The sequence below is a fragment of the Gymnodraco acuticeps genome, unplaced genomic scaffold, assembly GCF_902827175.1.
Source record: "Gymnodraco acuticeps unplaced genomic scaffold, fGymAcu1.1, whole genome shotgun sequence".
Lineage (NCBI taxonomy): Eukaryota > Metazoa > Chordata > Actinopteri > Perciformes > Bathydraconidae > Gymnodraco > Gymnodraco acuticeps.
The window spans coordinates 614,598-638,342 of record NW_022990501.1 but is presented as its reverse complement, the minus strand read 5'-3'; the positions used below and the strand labels follow the sequence as shown (position 1 = coordinate 638,342).

General features: G+C 39.5%; 1 protein-coding gene across 1 annotated transcript in view; it reads left to right on the top strand.

The window, feature by feature from the left end:
* Positions 1-23,745, top strand: part of gabrb4 (gamma-aminobutyric acid type A receptor subunit beta4) — a 66,634-nt gene that overhangs the window by 9,615 nt on the left and 33,274 nt on the right. The window lies entirely within an intron of this gene.

Sequence of the window (23,745 nt, the reverse complement as noted above, 5' to 3'; positions counted from 1 at the left end):
GATTCCGGCAACAGAAGATTCACAGTATTGATTTCTATATTAAAGAACAATCCACAAAAAACATGCGACATCCAGTAAGTTGGAAGAGATAACACGACCCAGCTCATCTCTCAGCTCAGTCACACATTCGTCCTTCTGGAGGACATATTTCATATCAAGCTGTCATCATCACAGGAATGGGTTTTACGATCTCGGCTACCGCCATTAACATCGCATGAAGGGTGACATATCACAAGTGCTATGAACATGCCATCCTTCCTGCTGAGCCAGGTGCTGGACATTACTGGAACCAAATGTGTCAAAATGTACACCGTTCAATAGATAGGTAGGGTGTTCTATTCTTTACAAGTACACCGTATTTAGCTGGTAAAAGGCCTGCCAAGATTTGTGCAAGTGCTACTCATGAAGAGCATAGAGTGAGGTTGAAAGCCCCTCCCACTAAATATAGTTGACAAATGTCCAGGGGGTGTTCTGAGGCAAGCACTTTTAAAATGGTGACTTTGGGATGAGCTTGAAGTCATAGTAATTTTTAAATGACCCACCCCGGTGTACCAGACTGTAATGCTAGCTTTATGTAAGCAGAACTAAATACTATATCATATATTTTAACATTTAAAGATGCAACCTGAATTTGATTTGAAGTAAATCAGAAAATAATTAAGTTTACAATCAATATTGACATAATTAAATGGGAGTTTCTACACTGTGCGCACAATTATTTTCCCAATGATCAATGTACAGTACCACTGTGTTTTATGTTATTACTGCAAAGTGCAAGTTGCAGCACATGCAACATTAAAGGAGGGCGATCACTCACCAATGGGTTTAAAGCTCTTTAACTGATTGAAGTATACATTTATCTACTTCTCTTCATTACGTAGAAAAGCCTGAAAAAAACAAGTTGCCTGGTTTTATTGGTCTTTATTGACTAACTAGGTAATTGGACAAACAGATGAGTTAAACTTGGACTCTCATTACTGTAAAACACGCACTGCGCACACTATCACAACGCAGTTTAATAATAAATCCACTTCTACATCAGATTACAGAAGATGGCAAAAGCATCAAATGTAGTTTGGAATATGCTTCATAAGTCCTATTTGTATTGCATGTAATGTATTAGGCTGTTTCATACTATTCAGCTTTTTGCAGTGGTTGCTGATTATGTCAGCATTTGCATTGTCTTTCTCTCTTTCCGATACTGAACATGGAAAATAATTTAGATTATCAGCACAAATACAGTTTTCTGATGCTTTCCTAAGCTACTCTCCTTCTTTACTTTGTCCTTGTCTGGCGTAATAAACAGTGATACTGGCTTAGTGTGTATTAAATGGTATTCTGTCAGTTGTGCAGCGGAGAGAAAATGAAATTCGCCGAGCATACTGTAGATGTGCATAAACAGGATGACAAAGAAACTGGAGAGCGTGCTAATGTATAACAGAAGGTGCTGAACTGGGGTAATTTATGAAGTGTTGTCAACTGTTGTAGATAGCCCTGCAGATTGTAGACCATGTGAATGCTCTGCAAGTGGTAATCTGTTCTGTTGACTATTTCAGATGACTTCAAATGAAATGCATATAGAGAGGCAAAATGTTTCTGTAAAGGACGCATTAACGTTAGTTTACATCTTTTAGGCAAATAGGAAGGCAACAGTCATATCCTTGGACTATAATGTCACAAATGAAGCTTCATGTGAGAATATATTCATGCCTAATTTTTACTTTAGACAAGACAATAGTCATTAATATATTTCATATCTTTTTTTTACATTACAATAGCCATGTATTTTGCTATTCTTGTGTCTCAAGTTAGTCATTAGACCAGGGGTATCAAATTCAATTTCATCGCGGGCCACATCAGCATTATGGTTGCACTCAAAGGGCCGGTTGTAACTATATAAATATACATATATAAATATATAATATACATAAAACATTATATTACAATATTGCCTCTGCATTGGATTATTATCGGATAGGGTAATAACTTCATAAATAACTACGTCTGAAAGCAGAAGTCCAGGGCAAATAATTGTCTCTTCAGTGCGCATGTCGCAAAATGAGATGCGTTGTGGGACATGTAGTTTATGGGCAACCTGCTTCTGTAAAGTGGCATGTGACCATATAATAAACGTATTATATTCTTTGCAAGCTCTTGCAGGGCCACATAAAATGAAGTTGCGGGCCGGATTTGGCCCCCGGGCCTTGAGTTTGACACCCCTGCATTAGACTGTAAACAATGAGCGACGCTCTAAACAAGAAAGTCTTGGCCCGCCCATGCACTGGCTACAGTTATCCAAACATATTTCCCCTTCCCCTTTTGGCTTTGAGATTGCTGTGGCCATACTTTAGTCTACAGCAGGACAGCTGCCTCTCAAGGCTCCATTATGACTGAAATGAGTTTGTTTCAGAATGAACTGTAAGGGATATTCACATGACCCTTTAACGGTTCTTACTGATTACCATTAGCATATATGTTGCACTTAAAAAGCATCAATAGGTGCCAGGAAAATAGCGGAGTGAAAGCCTGCCTCTATCTTTACCCCAGATTGTAGCCATAACTGTAAGCACCTGCTTCCTGGCTATAGGTTTAATTAATTAATTAATTCATCCTGCAAGCGTATCATCAAACTACGGTCACCTGTCCCTCTCTGCCATACGCAGCCTGGCTTTTACTGATCTCATTTCCCATTGACCCAAATGAGCCCCAGCTGCAGCTTGATCTTGTTTGTAATGGAAAAGCAGTAAATGTAGCCCTGAAACTGCAGATCAGTTGCAGTGAGACTGGTGCGTAGAATAGACACTTAATTGACCGAATATAAAAGGGAGAGCCCCGGACGCATGAGTAAAAGCAGGAGATGCAGCACTTTATATTCAGCTTCTAATGTACTATACTGTACGTAATGTAGGTGTAATGGATCTTAGGCTACACGTTGTGTCCTGCGAGATACCAGACTAAATGCACTTCACATACTGTATGTGTGCAGCTATTTACACAAATCACATCCCACGAGATAGTTTGGCCCTCTGTGAACATGACCGCTGATTGATGTGCGCAACCGGCAGCCATTAAGTGATATACGGCGGCAGTTCTTTCAAGACCGCTGGACACTTTTGCAATACTGAGGACAGTCTCCCCGTCGTTGTGCTGCCACATGTCAAATGCTGGGCTGCTTTGCATACGGGCAGATAGCACAGGCCATCGTAACTCAGTCTCAAAGTATTGCCTATTCAGCGCAAAACAGGAGTGTGTTGTCAGAGTCCCAGGATGGATGTTGGGGCATGAACAAGTGGTATCTATCCTGATGAAGAGAGAACGCCCAGTGATTTATTTCAGAGGAAACACGGGAAAAATGCTCAAGCTGGACGCTTTTCCCTTCTCCCTTCACTTAGATTTTCTATTTGAATTAAATGAGGTGTGTATGTAGGCAGGCAGAGGGGGGCAAGGGTGGTGAGAGATAGCATGCAGGAGAAAGGACATACTTCATCTTCCCATTCAAAGTGTTGTTTTCAGCAGCTTTGAAATGAAGGAGAAAAATGCTGATCGAATTGCACCAGAATGGATCGCAGTGGACTGCAAAGTACAAAAACCCTGGGTCAGACATTGGTGAGGCGTCCTGCATGCTGGGCTTTTTTTTCTCCATTTCCACTCTCCTCTTAAGGTCCCCTGTGACTCACTTTTTGAACCAACAGTGATTGATGGGAGGTGTACCCTTGACAGGATATGCTGGCCAAGGGCAAGATGCAGCTATCCAATTGTTTCACATAGAAAAACACATGTCATTTATAGCATCTAGAGATAGATGCTGTCATCCTCACTACCAGGAAGCTGGCCTAAAAGCCCAGCTCATTATTGAGCTCTAATATCCAGCCGTAAAAAAGCAGTCTCAACAGAGAAATTATGTTTGCATCATGCAGGGCTGCAGGAAAAAAAACAAGATGGAAGAGTGTAGCTGAAGAAGTCAACATGATGATAAAAACTGTACTAATATGCACATTATAAATGACTGAGTTCAGAGGGCCTAGTCTGCTTTTTGGGGTTTTCCCTTTCCTGTAGTGTGATACAGTATATGTGTTTTTGTGACTGTAAATGGTCTGCAAAGGCAAAAATCCCTTTTTACATTTACATTTCTCTCCCACACACACCCCCACACCCTGCCTGAAACACCTCCATTGGACTCCTTTGTTTACTTGCAAAGTGACATCACTACGTAACACTATAAACACTTCTATTGGCTAGCGTTTCAACACATTATACGTGATAGGCTAAGGGGCGGGACATCTCTTAGCGGTTGACCAATCACAACAGAGCTGGCTAACCAATCAAAGCAGACTGGGCTCTGGTTTCAGACTGAGGGTGAAAAGAGAAAATAAAGAGCTTTTTGAACATTGAAGCATGGAGACATGTCACAGTAGAGGCACAAAATACAAATATGAACCTGAACATTTGCATAATAGTGCCCCTCTGTTGGTCTTTGTAGTTGCATCCTTGTATTATTTCCTACAACTATTGTAGTATCTAACTTCTATTTTACCACTTTACAACAGGTTTGAGATAAGTTGTACAACATGTATACACATAAAGGTTTTTCAACTCTGTGTGTCTAGTGTCATGTCTAAAATGGACAGATACATTTTGTTTGCGAATTGCTTTGGTCATTTATTGAAACTTGAGGCCACACAAACGGCAGTAATAGTCCTCAGTTGGACCCTATTCTAATTCCGAGCACAGAGTATACTGAACTGCAGTTTGCCATAGCAACAGCACTTTGCTTTTGTGCTGCGTGGTATGGTATAATCATGATAATGCACTCTCAGGTACTCTGGTATAGAACCTGGATGCAATTAATTCAGTGTCAATTCAGGAAGCAGTGGTATCCAAGTCCAAGTGGTTTTACAGTCTTCAAACTTCAGTACTTAAGTTTATGTGTTTGGACATTGAGGGGCTGTAATATTGATTTTATATCAATCAATCCCCTTACTCAAATATCATACCACTTTTGTTGTTGCCACGGTTTTTTAAGTGCATGCTTTCAAAAGATGATCCATTATTTAAGATTCTGTGGGTACTGTGAGTACACAGTAGCTGCTCTTACCGAGTCAACAGTAACAATCGAAGGCCGCTATGCAAACATTAAGAAATGACTTTAACATGTTAGTATGATTGCTGTATGTGTTATTTATTTATAAGTCAAATGTACTGTCATTTACTACCTGCAAAGTGCTCATTTAGTTTATAATTTATAACTTCTGGTCTCCATTAAAGGAATCTGGAATATAGCCACCCCTTTTTTTCTTTTAAGGTCACTTGCCTCTTCAGTTCAAATGTAAATATCAAATGACTCTCTTCCTAGAAAAACAACACACCTTCTCCCCGTCTTTGAACACACACTGTCACTTTTTCCTTTTGATTCCGCTCTTCTCATTTCGTCTAAGTTTATTTTGTTTTTCTCACTTTACATTTATGCTGTTTGAGTCTGTTATCCAGCTATGTTGACTGTTGTTTGTCTGTTGGTTTATTTTCTTGGTTTCTATTTTTATCTCACTTTATCGAGTCCTTTGGTGTATCATCATTTCATGTGTTAATAAATCAACTCTAAACCCTAGATGGCAGTGAAGAATTACAGGGTAGTCAAATGTAAAGGTAAAATAACTGGTATTATGTGCCCATGTTTCTCTTAACTCATATATCCTATCACTCACTAACATCCTGAACTGGTCGACAGAAAAACCCATTGATTTTGCCTTCTTTTTATCATGTGGTATTTCATGTTGGCCATTTCTTCAAGGCAGGCTTATGTAAATACAGTATAATGGGATTTGCAGGCCATAAAGTGTGTTTTATGTAAAAGCAACTCCCGGAATCCACTTTCATATTCTATCGTCATGGCATTAGAGAGAGGGCGGGAAATATATGGGGGGTGACATGTACAGGTCCCGGTCCAGACGTGAACCAAGGACGTTGCAATTCATCGTCGCTGCCATAATGCCAAAGCTTCAAGAGGGCCCCAATATTTCATTTTTTACGAGTTGTCATCTTAGAACGTGCTTTGGTGGCTGTTATTGTCATACCGGCTTGAACTAGCGAGTAAAAATAAGAATCCGCCGTAAGAATATGTCAAAATGGCAGGCAACAACATGATCCCATTTTCACTTGCATGCACACTTGAGTGAATGTAATGACCGAAAATGAATATATTAATACAGAATTAATTCATGAATCATACTCTCTTGAGACACATTAACCATGATCGTTGAGGAGGATCTACACATAATTACCACAGGTTAATGTAATTACTCGGGCAGGACTTACCATTACACGGCATGCCACTGAAGTAACTTGGATTTATTGCACATGTAGGGTTACTCAGGACATTAGCTTTGAAGGAGACTGAGACCATCTTTTCAGAAAAAAATACCTAAAAATCCTTACTTTTACCATTTGTTCATACCTCAAAATCTTCTCTGGAAAATTAAATATGGAAAAAAATGTGTTACTTCTTGAATAAATGATGTCTATAAATAAATAAATGATAAGTTGGACCATAATAGACTATTAAATCAACCATACACTTGTTTAGCCAGTTTCCTAATGGCTTCAGGAAAGATCCTGCAATGAGCAGACGTTGTCCTCAAGTACCCACACACTACATGGTCATGCTGACACATTTTCTTCGTCAAGAAATTAACCTTCAATTTCTTTCATTTTTACATGTTTTAGTTCATGTTTAGTTCAGAACCATGACTCACACTATCTTGTAGAGTGCATACTGTCCTCAGTATGTGCATCACATTGCAGTCAAATCCAGCTCTGCACTTCTTTTGTTGGTATAAAGCATCATTTTGACCTTTTTCTGATTCTAGTGAAGAAATGGTGGCATGACAGGGAGGAGCTAAGGACAACCGAACGCTAAACATGACATTTTTGGCCAACCAAAATTATACAATTAGACTTTTCTTAAACTGAAACCACATGGTTAAAGTTTTAAATATATAAATACTGCCATAACCTGGAACAGACTATTCAACTGGCAATCACAGGGTAGCCACGACCTTCATCATTCCCTGCTTCATTATTTATTTTACTCCAAATGGGACCATTGTTTACGAAATGAACACCATGTTCTTTTCAATGAAATGTAAAACTAGTAATTAACACCCCAAACTCCTAAGGAAAATGTTTTCTTAGGTCATGAATCTATTGAAAAGTCATTTTTATTCATAGACTTCTCTACAATCTAAACTAACAAAAACGTATACGCTGATGAAAGCATAGTTATATAGTATATAGCATAGTTTCCGCCACTACATCCTTCTAAATTCTACACACTGGCCCTTTAAATGAAACTAAACCGTCTACTGTAATTCACTCTTCATCCCTTCGGAGTACTTTAATAATGTGCCTCGAGGGATTGTAATTTATGAGTTGGAAAGGCAGCCGGGTATTATGTGCTGTGTTTTATAATTCACTGACAAAATCTGTGTATGCAAGTGGGAAGCATTGTTCATATGCAGCCTCTTAGTGTTGAATCTAAGTAGGCTTCATATATCAGGTTAGAGGTTCTGACAGGATAGGACGATAAGATGAGGCCACCTTTACTTATCCCCTGTCTCTCCGGCTCCCTGTGATGTACTGTCTCTGCTCTCCTGCGCTACCTCATCATTTTCCGTCTCTTCTGTCCTTTTTTCACTTGTCGTGCCAGATCTGCTTTAATGATTTCCCTTTATTAGCTATCACTAATCTACCTCACTGTTTCTCAATCAATACCGTTTCTGTAATGTTAGTGCTGGATATTTTACAGGTTGATTGTATCCCCAGATAAAATGGTAATGATGCTGTGTTCATTTAATACAATCTGAACATTTTGGACAGAGTATTTTCAGATTGGATATCAGGACCTATTTTCAAGTGAGAGTTGAATACATGTAAAACAATAAATAATTCTTACAGGTTAATAAATAATGTAATATAGATCAGAAAATATGTGCAGTAGCAAGGTATAGTAATGATTGTGTTCAAGGTGCGAGCAACAGCACTGGAAGGGCAATATTCTTACTGGGTCAAAGACAAATTAAATGAATATGATCATTTTAAGCAAACTTGAAGAATTTTTAAAGGCAGCATTTTTTTAGGTTTTATTGGTTTATCCAATGTTTCGTATTTCTTGTTTTTTTTAAAATGTATTGATGTGGAAAATGTACAGGTTAAATTACTAAAGTATAATATATGCCACACTGAATTAGGCCTCAAGAAAAACATTAAGCTGCAGAATGATTTGCCGTGGAAAGTCAGGAGTGTCCTGTTGGGCAATAAAACAAACAGCATGGCTTAGATAGAATAAATCACATTAGGCGCATTCACACTGCGGTACTTTTCCCACAAAGGTTCATGTGAACTTAGTTCATGTGAACTCTTTTATCGCGTTCACACAAAAAAGAGCCGGTACTCAAATTAGTTCATGTGAACCTTTTTACCCCCTCGAAAGTCCCTGCTAGAGAGCAGGGACTTTCGAACGGCTCTCTTGTGAGAAAATAGCTATATTTCTGATTGGCTGGAAGGATTGCAAACCACGCCCCGTAAAACTACCAAAAAGTTTTGTGAAGCCTCCATTTTATTATCCTCGCATTAGCATTATTAGCATTAGCATTAGCCCAGCGCAGAAACGCAGAGAGACTAACTTATGGCAACACAAAATAAAACATGGGAGTGGTGGAGATGAGGAGGTGTCGGCGTTCTGGCGATTTACTCGGAAGGCTTCAGTAGAAGCTGATGGGAGTCCCAGCAGCTTCTACTGAAGCCAGTCCCCAACTCCGGGGACTTCCGGCCGGGGACTTTGGGCGGCAGTATATACCGTGAAGTGGTTTGCGGCCTGCCAGTAAACCCAAAGCAGAAGAAGAACAAGTGACGTCAGCGGCTTAATTTGCCTAATCCACCCCCAGGGACTTTTTCCAGTGTTAACGCGATCTGTACTTAGTTCATGCGAACTAAAGAGTTCACATGAACTAAGTTCACATGAACCTTTGTGGGAAAAGTACCGCAGTGTGAATGCGCCTATTGGGGACATTATTCAGAAATATCAAGTATACAATTTACAACATATCCTTTTTATTGTAATTATCAAACACAAATAACTTTTGACTGTGAAAAACAGTGATTACTGCATCGTTGATCAATCAGAAATACAAGAACAATGTTGCACAATCAAATCACAAAGATAAGAAAGACCTGGGGGGTGTACTACGAAGCAGGATTTTCGCTTAGCCGGCTAACTTCAGGGAAAACTCGGGGTTTCCGGTCCTACGAAGCTGGTTCTCTTTTTAGCAGGCTAGATCTCCATGGTAACTTATGCTTAGCGGCTAACCTGGGGGGTATACTACGAATCTAGTTCAACCTATCCTGGATATGTTTTGAGTTATCCGGTTGACTTAATCCAAAACAAAGCCGCTCTCGCTAAACTGTCCTACAACGCTGGATATCAACTCGTTCGCTCAAGCCAGCCGTGTCCTATCTAGTTAGGTGCGCGTTCACATGAAAGGGGTGATATCTGGAGCATTCGACCAATCACAAACATGGAGAAGCGTACTGAAAGCGCAGCGTCATACTTCCTGAATGAAAAGTCAACTATAATATTAGACATATGAAGAAGTTAAACTTTAAACATCCATGACTTAACCACTTTATCCAGGATAAAAGCCACATAGCTGCACCTGCAAGGTGGATACAGCTGGTAAAAGAAAAAGTGTTTGAATGCGTACATTAACAGGTTTATGATATCACCCCCGTCCAAGACACGAGTGGATCTGACTTTAATTACATTTGACTCGAGTGTTTCGTCAACTTAATGTGTTGCTTAAAATAATACTTATGCATACAGTATGTGACACTGTGAGTGTTGCACAGCCAGATACGGCTCAGCTGACTCAGATAAGGAAATAATACATTATGATGTGATATGATGTGATATGAATGATAATGGGACACATCGACGTCTGCACTCACAGTGCCGCTAACTGTAGGCAACGTAATGTTACTTTGATCCGGTTACTTATGTTGTGGCAGATATTTAATTAAGCTTTCTTAACATAGCCTAATAGTTATAATAGTCAGATTGCTCTGAAGATGGGAGGTGATGTTCTATTCATTTTCACGTTCACACAGTCGGTGATTTTGGCCGGCCGTCTTTCCTGCAACGGCAGTTTAAACTGTATTTCCTCCGCACACTGAGCTCTGATTGGTCAGCAGGCATGGTGCTTTCGCTGAGTTGATCTCTTATCCTGGAACCTATCCTGCATCGGAGCACAGACTTAGGTTCCAGGATAAGTCACCATGGAGATCTAGCCCGCTAAAAAGTGAACCAGCTTCGTAGTACCGGAAATCCCAGAAGTTATCTTGCTAAACGAAAATCCTGCTTCGTAGTATACCCCCCTGGTCGGGACCAGGTTAGGTTGCAGGCTAAGAGCTCAACTCAGTGAAAGCACTGCCTGCTGACCAATCAGAGCTCAGTGTGCGGAGTTTAAAGCGATCAAGTCATATTACAGGAGAAAGGAAATACAGAAAAGCTGCCGTCGCAGGAAAGACGGCCGGCAAAAATCACCGACTGTGTGAACTTGAACATTAATAGAATATCACCTCCCATCTTCAGAGCAATCTGACTATTATAACATTAGCGTTAAGAAAGCTTACTTAAATATCTGCCACAACATAAGTAACCGGATCAGAGTAACATTAAGTACAGTCCGCGGCATATCACTTCATAATGTATCATATATTTCCTTATCTGAGTCAGCTGAGCTGTATCTGGCCGTGCAACACTCACAGTGTCACATACTGTATGCAGAAGTATTATTTTAAGCAACACATTAAGTTGACGAAACACTCGAGACAAATGTCAGATCGTGTCTTAGACGGGGCAGTGATATCATAAACCTGTTAATGTACGCATTCAAACACTTTTTCTTTTACCAGCTGTATTCACCTTGCAGGTGCAGCTATGTGGCTTTGATCCTGGATAAAGTGTTTAAGTCATGGATGTTTAAAGTTTAACTTCTTCATATGTCTAATATTATAGTTGACTTTTCATTCAGGAAGTATGACGCTGCGCTGTCAGTACGCTTCTCCCTGTTTGTGATTGGTCGAATGCTCCAAATACCACACCTTTCATGTGAACGCGCACCTAACTAGATAGGACACGGCTGGCTTGAGCGATCCACTTGATAACCCGCGTCGTAGTACCGTTTAGCGAGAGCGCGTATGTTTTGGATTAGGCCAACCGGCTAACTCAAACATATCCAGGTTAGGTTGAACCAGCTTCGTAGTACAGGCCTCTGCTGTCGTGCCAAGCAGTAAACAAGCATTTTTATTTTTGAAATGGTAACTAGGGACACAGTGGAGAGGAGCCAATAACAGGACTTCTGAATCTATTTGAATATTTATTAAGACCACATGGTGGCTCAGTGGTGAGCGCTGTCGCCTTGCAGCAACAAGGTCCTGGGTTCCAATCGGCCAATCTGTTCAACACTGTGATCATTCTGTGGGCACTTTACGCCCCCCCCCCCTGTCTGACTGGGTTTCCTCCGGCTGCTCCACTTTCCTCCCACAGTCCAAAGACGTGGCGGTTAGGTCAACTGGAAACTCTCAATTGCCCGAAGGTGTGAATGTGTTTGTCAGTCTCTGTGCGTGTTAGCCCTGTGATAGACTGGTGTCCAGTCCAGGGTGCATTCTCGCGCCCATTGCATCTTGGGACAAAAGCTCCTGGCAACCCTTAAGATTTAGAATTTAGAAAATGTATTTAAATTAAAATGAATGATTTAGTCTATTGCTTTGAAGCAATGTAAGAGCGTATTTGTTTCGGCTAAAACTGCTTTTATGATTCTTTAATGATTTCTGAAATTGTCAATGGAACACAGCGCACCACAAGTATTCTCATTTTGTGAACGTCTGGGGATATTTAAGGTCTTGAGGGTGCAGCATGAATACATTTAGCCAGTGCAGGCAACTCCAGTAGTTCCCTGTGGTGACCTATATATCTTCATTCATAAAGACAATTCACATTCACAATCTAACCTACCAACACTGTAGGACCACCTCTCTCTCTATGTGCTCTCAATGTATATAAACTAGTGACCTCCCTTGTATGGAATGTGTTTTTTGGTACAATTTCTTGTCAACCATCACCAAGGGAAGAATTAGAGAAGTGTTCAGTTCATAAGTTGTGGTTAGAAATGGATGTTAGTGTCACATCGTGGCTGTACTGTTTACACAAGACGCACAGCAGTAGGTCAATCCCAGACTGTTCACATGCACAACATCATTATGATGCATCATAATCTACATACAGCAACAACAAGCGCTAATGTCTCAGCAGTGCTCTTCTCTTTTCAGTATCCCCTGGAAACGCTTTCCGTTGTGTTGAGCTTCTCGCAGCGCAATTCTGTATCCGCAGCACTTTTCCTGAATGCCATACGTGTTGTCAAATGGATTTTTCCATGCTTCGTCAAGCGTAAAAATGTGTTTTCTAAATGCTGTGCATGTGTTCCCACATTCGTGAAGATTCCTTTTCCATGTGCTCCTCTCAGGGCCACAAAACGATTGTAGTAACAATATCGTCTTTTCATCACAGCCGAAAGGTAGATGTTTTCTTGAAAAGGGGACATAATGACATTTAAATTGGTACATTATTGATTTCAATAGACCTGCTGTTAAAATTGTATTCAATAACTGAATTTGAAAGTGTCTTGTTACATTTATATTTTCTATATTTGGTTACAGTCGATGCCTAACAAAGACAGCGTTTGGTTTTGTAATCCTTTTATATTTTTCTCTGTAATTACATTGATATATCTCTGTCACGATGGAAATCATTGATGATGACAGTGTATTAAATGCAGGGGGAGCATTTGGTGTGAAGTAACATGTTGTTCTATTTGTTAATTACTAAAGAAAAGGGCTTCATGAGGGCAGTGGCCATTGAAAACAAAAGCAAACACAGACTCGACTGGATAAATCATCCTGCTTCTCTTGCAACACTGAAGAGAAAATGCTGCACAGTTGCTATGGAACCCTCTGTTGCTAGGCAATGGGTTGATTATCAGAGTTCTTTTATATACTGTAAGAGGCAGAGTGGTGTTTTCTTTGATGTCCACCAAATTTGCTTTCTGAACTGACAGGTATTTACAACTGACAGAATCTGTGGAATAAAATGAAATCCCTATCCACGATTCAAATGCAGTGTATCTAGTTTGATACAATCGTACTCTGGACTGAAATGTGTGGCATACTGAATATTCATATGCCCCATATTTACATGAAATGTAAATCATGAAAGGTTTCACTGGTAAACATAGACCTTGGGGGGGGGGGGGGGGGGTAGCGCTTCTCCTTCCTTCGTATACCAAACAAAGCCCTATCTGTGATTGTCTTGCTTCCTTAATCAGCCTATTTGAATCAGATTTCATCATGTAAGGACGGTGTATTGGGTGCAATGAGATGTCTTCTTGTCTGCTGAAAGCGACTGTCTATTGGCACACGCACAGAATCAACCCAGATATGCCAAAAGATTTAACGCACACCCTAATCTCTGCACCTGTGTGCTGGTAATTTATGCTGCTCCGTTTATTAAAATATCCAATTTCCATGCAGTGAAGATAGTGAGGGAGTGTCATAATGTTGCCCTCTTGTGGTTGCATTCAAATATCAGACTGCCTTTTGGAACTACTTTTGCAGTGTGTGTTTCCTTTGTTATCAGGCACATGTTGAAATCAACGATCTCAGTCATTAATATTGTTGATATTCAAAGAAAATACTAATGTAATACATTTTTGAGGAAATACAAAATTGCAAAATACAAAACACAGGAAATATGATTAGAGACGTCTGCAATCCCCTCACTCTCTGCCTCAAATCCTTTCTGTTCATGTAGTAGTTACATTACTCTGACTAGAGAAACCACCCTACTCCCCAAACAACTGATAAAGCCTGCAATTATGCATGGCAGACATGTCTAATATTACCATCCATGAGACTCTGCTAACCCTAACAACAACCAGGGTAAGCTTAGGCCAACCCTAAGTGATTCCCCTTGTGGAGTATACCATACCAAACTCCATTATAAAAATCTCCACCAGACAGAATCAAATGTTAGTGCATTGCAAGTTTGCTTATTGGCAAAATACTTAACGATTAAAAAGAAACAGACTCTGTCAAAGACGGAAGATAAAGCCATTAATGTACATGTGTTTTCTCTTTGAGGAACAAATAAATGTACAATAGGAGTTTGGCTGACGTTGACAATCCATAATGGAAGCACTTAATGGTTTTTGCTCATTTGTCAAGCACCCAGCTGGTTGCTCTCTGACAGACTAAGGAGAACCACATTAACTAAAAACTATGACAACCCATTACAGCCTTCTTTACAGCCCAGGGTAAAGCTGGCATTGACTATACAGTGACATACATAAATCAGTTTGATTCGCTGTGCAACCAAGCTGCAACCTCCGTGTCTGAAAAGTGAAGCCAATGTATATGTGCCCCTAACCTGCATCTTTTATAATATCCATCAGCTGGTTTCAGAAACAAGTCAGATTGTATACTGTAGAGGTCTATGAAAAATTATCATATCTCTTACTTGATGTTACCTCAGTAAACATTATCCGGACAAGGTTCCAGTCTCTATTGCTAGTTTAAAGTCTTCTTAAATAGAGAATGATGTGCATTTTTCAAATTATGGTCACATTTAAAATAAAATGAACATTGAAGCAGAGTATGCTTTAGGGTGTGGCTATGATTGACAGGTTGATGCACCTGCTAACATTAACCTTTTGTACAGTGTTTTGAATTCTTAAGAATAAAGGGAAATATTTGTATTGCCTAAAACATTTTTTTCATAGTTCAGAATGGAAGTCCACAAACAATTGGGTGATATTGTTGTGAAAACAACCTCTTATTATTATAATAATTATGTTATTTGGATGTTCCTTTCATGACACCCAAGGACACAATTCATAAATACCCTAAAAGGTAAAAAAAATATATATATATGTCAAACACATGCAGGGCATGTATAAAAAAAAACACATTCCAATGAACATTTGAATTGGAATGTTTGTCAGATTTCTACAATGGGATTTTGTTGGAGATCTAAGGTCAAGCCATGGTTTGTGGAAAAACAATATGACCACTCCCTGACACTAAACTTATATAAACATATTGTTTTGATATGAAATGCCTTCAGCAAGGAAATCATTAAGTAGGGCAGCCTTGCCGCCCACTAAATCAGTGTTGCTTGTCTGCCCTAAGGCTCGATGAGACTGTCAGACTTGAAGCACATTGTTCGAGTTGAGAGGACAGCATACATACATTATAAGCAATGGAGGGGACAGCTAGGCTAAATAAAAAAAGGCAACTGTCAACATGGAGTGAAAACACTATAAGCACAGCGAGATGCATGACTGCCTGTTTTTCGAACCATCCGGGGGAATTATTCTCGAAGCTGCATCAACTCGAAGTTCCCGACCTCGCTAAAAAATTCGCTCAGCCGTGATCCGGGTCAATCATCCGATGCAGATACACTGTTTAGATGTGGTGAGAATGATATATTAATTGTATACGTTTACCATGGGGATCATAAGGTGGGCAACGCCATTCAGTAAGCACGTAATGTAAATGTTACAGCATTTAGCTCCAAAATGAAGTTATGTTTGTATTATTAAGGACGCATTTCCCATAAAGATAAGAGGGCTAAGGCCCGTGACACGCCAGAAGGCTAAGCAATAGTTATTTCCCTCTGTTTACAGTATGCACAATATTCCTTTTAACTGCTTCCGGCATGATTACTTTTGTAAACAGTGAATGCTATTTTATTATGCAATAAAAATACCATTTGATTTGTATAAGTTGTTTTATTGATTGCTTGTAGTTTTGCTACATGGCTCTTCTGGGACAAGGTATGGTCAAAGTCATTAGCACATTATTTACACTTTAATAGTATATCTGATGAGGTTATGATAGCCTTCGATACTGCTGCCCAATCAGAGTGATGGATCATAAATAATACTTATGGAACCTCCTCCAAGGATGTTTTCCATTCAGTTTGTCAGCAGGATATCAGATATATATGTGCTATATTCATGAAACTTGGTGGAAGTGTGTAGCATTGGGCAAGGAATAACCTATATCCTTTTGGATCAGATCCAAATAACAGGGCAAAAGAAATTGGAAAATATCCCTCCTCGTATGGCCGTTTCTCAATCATTCTGTATGTACTTAGTGATCAATATCTCATTCGCAAGGAACATGATGGTCAATAAGAGAGTCTGAATATGCCCTCACATGATGGTTAAAGCTTTGAAAATCTCTTTACTACACAACAGAATGCATGAGGACAATCTAAAAACAAACATATGGAAAATCTCCTCTTTGCTTGTGGGCTGGAAGACATGCCTTTACTTCTGTCACATAAATGACTCACAATGTAAGTCTGTGTGTTTTCTTTCACATTATTTCTTTAGTCAATCATGATGGAAAGGACCGCAGGGTTCTGACATTTCGTTTTTTGAAGAATTAGACAAACAAGATTTAAACATGTTGGTTAGTGAGCTTTAGAGTCGCTGGCAGGCCTTTTTGTACCTTTGAACTGAGCCAGGCTAGCTGTCTCCCTTTATTTCCAATCTTTATGCTTAGTTTAGCTTAGCTTAGCTAACCGACTGCTGACTGTAGCTGAATATATTTACCGGACAGATATGAGAAGGGTACTGTATCAAACTCGCCAAAAAAAAGCAAATCAACAATTTCCAAATTGAATCAGAACAAAATGCTGCTATATTTAATTGTATTGCAAGACTAGTTTCGATTGCTGATTAACTGTAGCTCTGTATAGATGTAATCAATGTTGTCCATCTATAAACTGAAAGAGTACGTTTGTGCCTATTGCGACTGAACATGTGCATTCTTATGTGCATGCAGGTAGAACATGGTGAAAAACCCAACAGGGCACCTTTTAAATTAGTAAAATGTCAGTAAATGTGTTCCATGCTCGGAGCGCTGTCCCTGTGCCCAGTCCCGCAGGCAGCCACATGCCGGGTTCAGACAAGAGGCAACACTGGTTGACAATATTGAGATCAGTGCTTATTGTTTCTTTGTCTGTTCTGTTACTCACATCTACATCCAGGCCATCACCAGGAGTGTGTTGAAAGCTGTTCCTATTGTGATATTGGACTGACATTGGTGTAAAATCACATGCACTCTTTAAAAGGAAATAGAAACTGTTAACACACTGATACGATAATGTTCGGAGACAATATGGTGAGCCTAGGGACACTCTTTCACTCACTCCTTCCTTTTATATCAAATCCAGACAAAGGGATAGACTAAAAGATGACTGCACAGAACACTTTTTATAAGAAGTATTTTTTTAAGAATATCCAAGTTATATGAGAACAAAATCAAGCCTTTTCTAGGCAACGTTGAAAATGGTGGTTGACACTGATTGGAGGAATGGTTATTTAAAGATGAGAAGTGTTGATCTGCCAACTTGTGAGTGCAAGTGCAGGTAACGTTATTTCGAGAAAGCTGTGGGGACAAAGTGAGGGCCTCTGTTTCAATGAAACGGGGTCAACAAATGCAGAGAAAGAGAGACGGAAAGAGATCTGGTGCTTTCTGTTTTCATCTAGCGAACAAATGTACTTTGACATCTCTACGGAAAACTGTTACTGGTTGCCTTCACAGAGTGCGATGGAAAATGGCCCTACTTTTTCCTCTTTTTTTTTTTTTAATGAGATGGGTCAGGGAATATGACAAAGCTTCAGGGCATTCAGTCTAGTGGGAGGAGTAGGTTGAAGGAAATAGGATTACAAAAAACAGGGAGGATGGTCTTTTGGGTCAAGTGCTTTCCGTGTTAATAATTTAGTGTTTGAAAAAAATAAATCTTAATCAAGCAATATCTGTACGAAGGGCCCAATTGGAAGACATGTCATTTAAAATGAGGCTTCATGTTAAAGAGGCCTTATTATGCCGATTGGGGTTTTCCATTTTGTTTATTGTGTTTTATACGTTTTTTGTGCATGGTCTGCAAAGGCTAAAATCCATTGGACTACTTTGTTTACTTCCATTACATAGTGACATCACTTTGTAACACTTAGGCTTGTATTTGCTAGCGCTCCAACACATTATACATGATGGACTAAGGGGCTCTATAGAGTGACCAATGACAACCAGCAAGCCAACCAATCAGAGCAGACTGGGCTCTGGTTCCAGACAGAGGGTGAAAAGAGGTGCTGCAGCTAAGGCAGTATGAGAAAAATAAAGACTTTATTAAACAGTAAATCCAATCCAATCCATTTTATTTCTATAGCACATTTAAAAACAACAGAGTTGAATAAAGTGCTGTACATCAACAACTGTATAAAAACATAGCATACACTGTACATACATATATAAAAAACAGACAGGACATGAAACAAATGTAAAACACGAGACAATGAAACCAGATCAAAAGCCACAGACTGAGAAACTCTCCTACATGACGTAAAAACAATACAAAACACTAGTAAGATAAAAACCCAAATTTAAAAGCACCTGGCCTGTAAATGCCAGGGAAAAGAAGTGGGTTTTTAAACGAGATTTAAAAACAGGCATGTAAAGCATGTAAACATGTCACAGTACAAGCACAAAATAAAAATATGGACCTGAAAATGAACATATGTCCTCTTTAGCAGATAGTTGTTATGGATTTAATTCTGTTTCACCCCATCATAGTTTTAAGAAAGGGTAGTGTACTTTGGCTTTTGAATATATTGAAGTGAACGGAGGAGTCATTACTGTTCAACTCGAACAGAAAGGGCCTACAGTTTGACATTAGAAGTTCTGAATGTCCCTTAACAGTGTGATGTCATAGATGAGTACAGTCACGACTGTCTCCCCTCAGGCTCTGGGGAGTATTTCCTGACCCTAATATCTCAGGATTGTAGGAAGAGTGCAGGATAGTACAGGATATCCTTTCCTTTGCAGCAGAGCTTCCAGATAAGGTACCTATTATATATATACGATCATGTTTTGCTGAACACAATGTTATACACCCAGGTTGGCATTATTACATGCATGTGTACAAATGCAATCATATTAGCAAGCACCCCAATAGCTGTGGACAGTGCATAGATGCATGCATTGAAATATGTGCAGTGCATCGAGGGATGTTTCTACGGTTCGTTAATTGGATATTTGCCCCGTAGGTTTTGAACGAACAGTACTACATAGGTTTGCTATGACTCATCATTATGTAGTGAATTTCCATTGCATAATGTAATGGCTATATAATAAAAACACTATCAGCAGTTTGATGGTCCCTATGGTATCCCATCTCCTCAGAGAATGAATTAATGGCAAAAAGGAGGTGCGTCAACAATTACACAACCAAAACAGGAAGAGGATAGCACTTTAGTTTTTCCTGTTAGCTTTTCCCAGTTACCAGGATGTACCAATATCAGTTCTTTAGTTAGTAACCAACGTTGTGGAAATGGCCGACGGTGGAATTACTAAAGGAACATTTAAAAACAAAACTCAGTCTGTGTTGGTGTTAGTTGCTGAGCTCTGTAGAAAACAGAAAGAGACCTGGATGTTTTAACTACAGTAGTTGCCTGTTTCCACGTCATACCTTGTGAATAATTGATTTGGAATAACGCAACAGTTCCTGTGGTCCAAAGTATGATCACATCCTGGCAGTGTGCACTGCAGGGGGGGGGGGGGTGTAACCTGCACAGGCATGCTAAGAAACATGTGTTAAACCACCTGTGTAAGACTTTATTCAGTGATGGCTTCCTGTTCGCTTTGGGCCACTGAGCATTTGGTTTAGCCTTGCATGGGGTGTTTGGACCCCATTATACTTTTCATGTAAGTCTGGTTTTACAATGCACTTGGTGAAGTCTTACCGAGATGAAAAACATAGAAACATGTATTTTGTTTCATCCAAGCAAACTGCTGTGTCATTCAAACATATTTGATGAGGTTTTACAAATTCACGCTAGAGTGTTCAATTGTTGGTCTGTTTTGTTTTGTGTTTGGTCAAATGTGTTCATTCCTTTCTCCTTTCATATAAGAAGGTACATTTAGATTCATGCTATTAGTGATTGAAGCAATACAATGTGAGGGTTGATGCTGTTATTACAATGAGAAAGAACTATAGTTAGTGAAGTGCACAGTGACAGCTTTGATTGGAATGTATTTTAAGCCATATCCAATAATAGAAAGTATAGTTGTGTCATATGGCCTTTTCATGCACTCAGATTCTTTATTTCAGGTTTGTCTATGCTATCTGGACAGATTAGGGTTATGATAGCAATTGTTATACATTGTCAAAGATATTTATGGGATTTGATCTGAAGAAGTCTGCAACCCATACACATCATCATGACATATGCTGTCTTCAGTAACTGTCAAGAGTTTTGAGAGGATTAGAAGGCAGGGGGCGTTGTAGATCTGTTCTGGTCAAACAGAGATCATGTACTCTTTTACTTGTTTTAAACTAAGTCTATATTATGAACCCGTGCACTAGATCCATCAGCTGAGCGTATACATGAATCACCCCGTCCTCTGAGACCTACCTGACGCTTCAGATGCAGGGCCGCCTTAATGCACGGGCTGACCTGGGCTGAAGCCCAGGGGCCTACGGAGTTCGGGGGCCTATCATGAGCCAATCAAAAAAAAAAAATAATAATAATTAAAATCTTAATTTTTTTATTTCAGGTGTTTTATTTTTATTTTAAATAAACAAAGTCTTGGCTTTCAGAATATGAAACTTTTATTTCCAAAATCACACGATAAATACATTTTTTAAGCTAAAAGGAAGAAGACAGCTCTCCCTCGCCACTCTGCTGTTCCACAGTGCCGCTCCCCTTCCCTCCGCTGAAATTCTGAATGTAAGGCGTATAGTAATCATAGATAACACTGCAGGGTCCGTTACAGTTTGTTTTCATCTGATTTCAAATAAACAAAGTCTTGGCTTTCAGAATATTAAACTTGTTTCGGCAAATTCAGATGATAAATACAACTTTGAAGCTTCGGCATAATTACAAGCAGAGAACGGAGTAACTTGACGTCACAGCAGGCATAACAACAGCCGGTGTTTCTCGTGAGTGTTTTCCCCGGAAAACAAACACAATACACACACACACACACACACACACACACACACACACACACACACATACACACACACTCGCGAGCTTCCCCTAGACCAGTAATCCAAACGAAAATATCTTCCCTCCGTAGTATTTTGATATTTTGCTCTGCTAATCAATCAGATCGATGGATTCCAGAGATTTTTCTCAAAAATGATGACTCCGTAACAGTCAGTGGGCACCACTTAACAACCAATCAGAATGAGAATATGTTTCACATGTGACTGATTCAAATTGTGAGTGATTAAGTGACAGATGAAGGTTGTTTAGGAGACAATTTCGGAGAAGAAAAAGTTTGAGAGTGGTGTTCGGAAAAGGAAACACTGCTAAAGAGGTAAGGCAATGCTGCACTATTCATTGATTCCCAGTAGCCTGCAGGTTTAAATGTGTTGTGCATAGTTTTACATAACTAGGTTTGTGTTAATCCACCGGAGATAATGATCATTCTCATCTACTGATACCTGGCATTGAGGCCATATGTTGCTGTTCATGGTTCTCAATTAGTGGTGTGTGTGTGTGTGTGTGTGTGTGTGTGTGTGTGTGTGTGTGTGTGTGTGTGTGTGTGTGTGTGTGTGTGTGTGTGTGTGTGTGTGTGTGTGTGTGTGTGTGTGTGTGTGTGTGTGTGTGTGTGTGTGTGTGTGTGTGTGTGTGATCACAGAGCCTGCCGAGGCTATAAATGACTTTGATTTGTTGGTTAAATAGGGGGCCTACAAAATCAGCCCCAGGGCCTGATGGCAGGTTAAGGCGGGCTTGTTCAGATGTTGTTAGCTCATGGCTGTCACATTGTGCAGATACGACTGTGTAGGGGAACGAGACCTTGCAAAGTATTAAAGGAGAGAGAAAATGTGAAAACAAGTGATCTCAACGGATTTTCAAGGACACCTTACTTCATTTAGCTTCTTAACTGTTCAGTTCTTCTCATTAGCATATTTTTCTAAATGTCTTCTATGATTGTGCAGTGAGTCACAGGAGAGGACCTTCACAAACAGAGTGGCAGGGAGAGAAGCGCTCCATAAGGACGGAAAATAAAACATACAAACAGTACTGTTAAAACCCTGTTTGAGTAAAAGTACCTTTCGATTATGATGATACTCGCAAAACGTACATATTGTAGTACAGCTGTTTTCTGTTGTTTATGACCCTTATGCTAATGCCATTTCCACTATAATACAATGAAACATTAAACTGAATTTATTGATTCAGCACTGCCTCATAAACCAATCACTGAGATGTTTCGCTGTTTCTGTTCACTGTGTCAGCACTTCATATTTTGTGGCCCGATCATTCTCACTGAAGCGATGTAGGGCTGACACGGTTTGAAAAGGAAGGGACGAGGGGACGGGGGGGGAGCGTGTTTAGGTGATAAGGATAACATAAGGACTAAAAATGCTTATAAGGAGAAATCATTTGAAATGATAAAACACTGAGAATCAGTGTCAACAAATATGTTCCCTCACAAAACCCACTGCCTGGGGCAACGGCTTCTCAAATGCTGGGCGCTAGTTTGCTTTACTTCTCTGCTTGCTACAAAAGGTATTAAGTGTAAAACAGATAAAAGGAATATGAAACTTCAAATGAACTCCAGCCCTCTCTGCACTTTTGCGTCTAGCTTATTCTGCATTACTGTCGGTCTTTACTAGGTGTGGCTGTAGTGTCAGGCCAAGTCATTGTGACAGGACAACTCTGCTGTTTACCGGCATCATGTTGGATACAATCATAGTGGTATTTGTATGCAGACAAACACATATGTTAACACAAAGGGAAATATCGTGGTGAGCAAAAAATGTCAGTCATGTTCACATTTAGTACGAGAAGTCGTTACACGTACAAATGATCAAGGTTAGGTCCATATATCGTACAATTAGCTTATTCATGTAAAAACAATCAAATAAAAAATCAAATAAATTACAATATTATCAAAGTATTTCCATTTATCGTACGATAAGCTGATAACAGAAAACAAATATTGAGGTCATGTCTTTATGCTGACAATAAGCCGATTAATCTAAACACTGTCAAGGTCTTGTCAGTTACGATAAGTCAATAAAGGACAATTTATCGAGATAATTTCTATATACTGAATATACCAATAAGCTGATCAATTATAGAACTATCAACGATGTATCCATATATCGTATGATAAGGTGATAACATAAAAATAATCAAGGTCGTGTCCATAAACGGTTCTGTAAGCCGATAAATGGTAACACTATTATCTTGTCCATATATAGTAGCATAAGTTGATTAAAGTATAAGTCATTTAGGTAATGCCGATATATCGTAAGCTGATAACGTAAAAATGATCGAGGTCATATCCATATATTGTGCGCTAAGCCGATTATGTAAACACTATCAGTCATGTCGTTATAAAGTAAGATAAGTAGAGAATGCAATTATCTTTACAGTCTTAATGACATGCTTATGAACAATGACCCTTAGATGAATACTATACTGTACATATGCTTATCTGTGTGCTCATACATAACACAGTGTGTCTGAATTCCTCTTCCCTTGGTTGCAGTGTCTGTGGGTACTTGGCCTCTGTGAATGGATAATGGATAAGTTGTGTGAATATGAA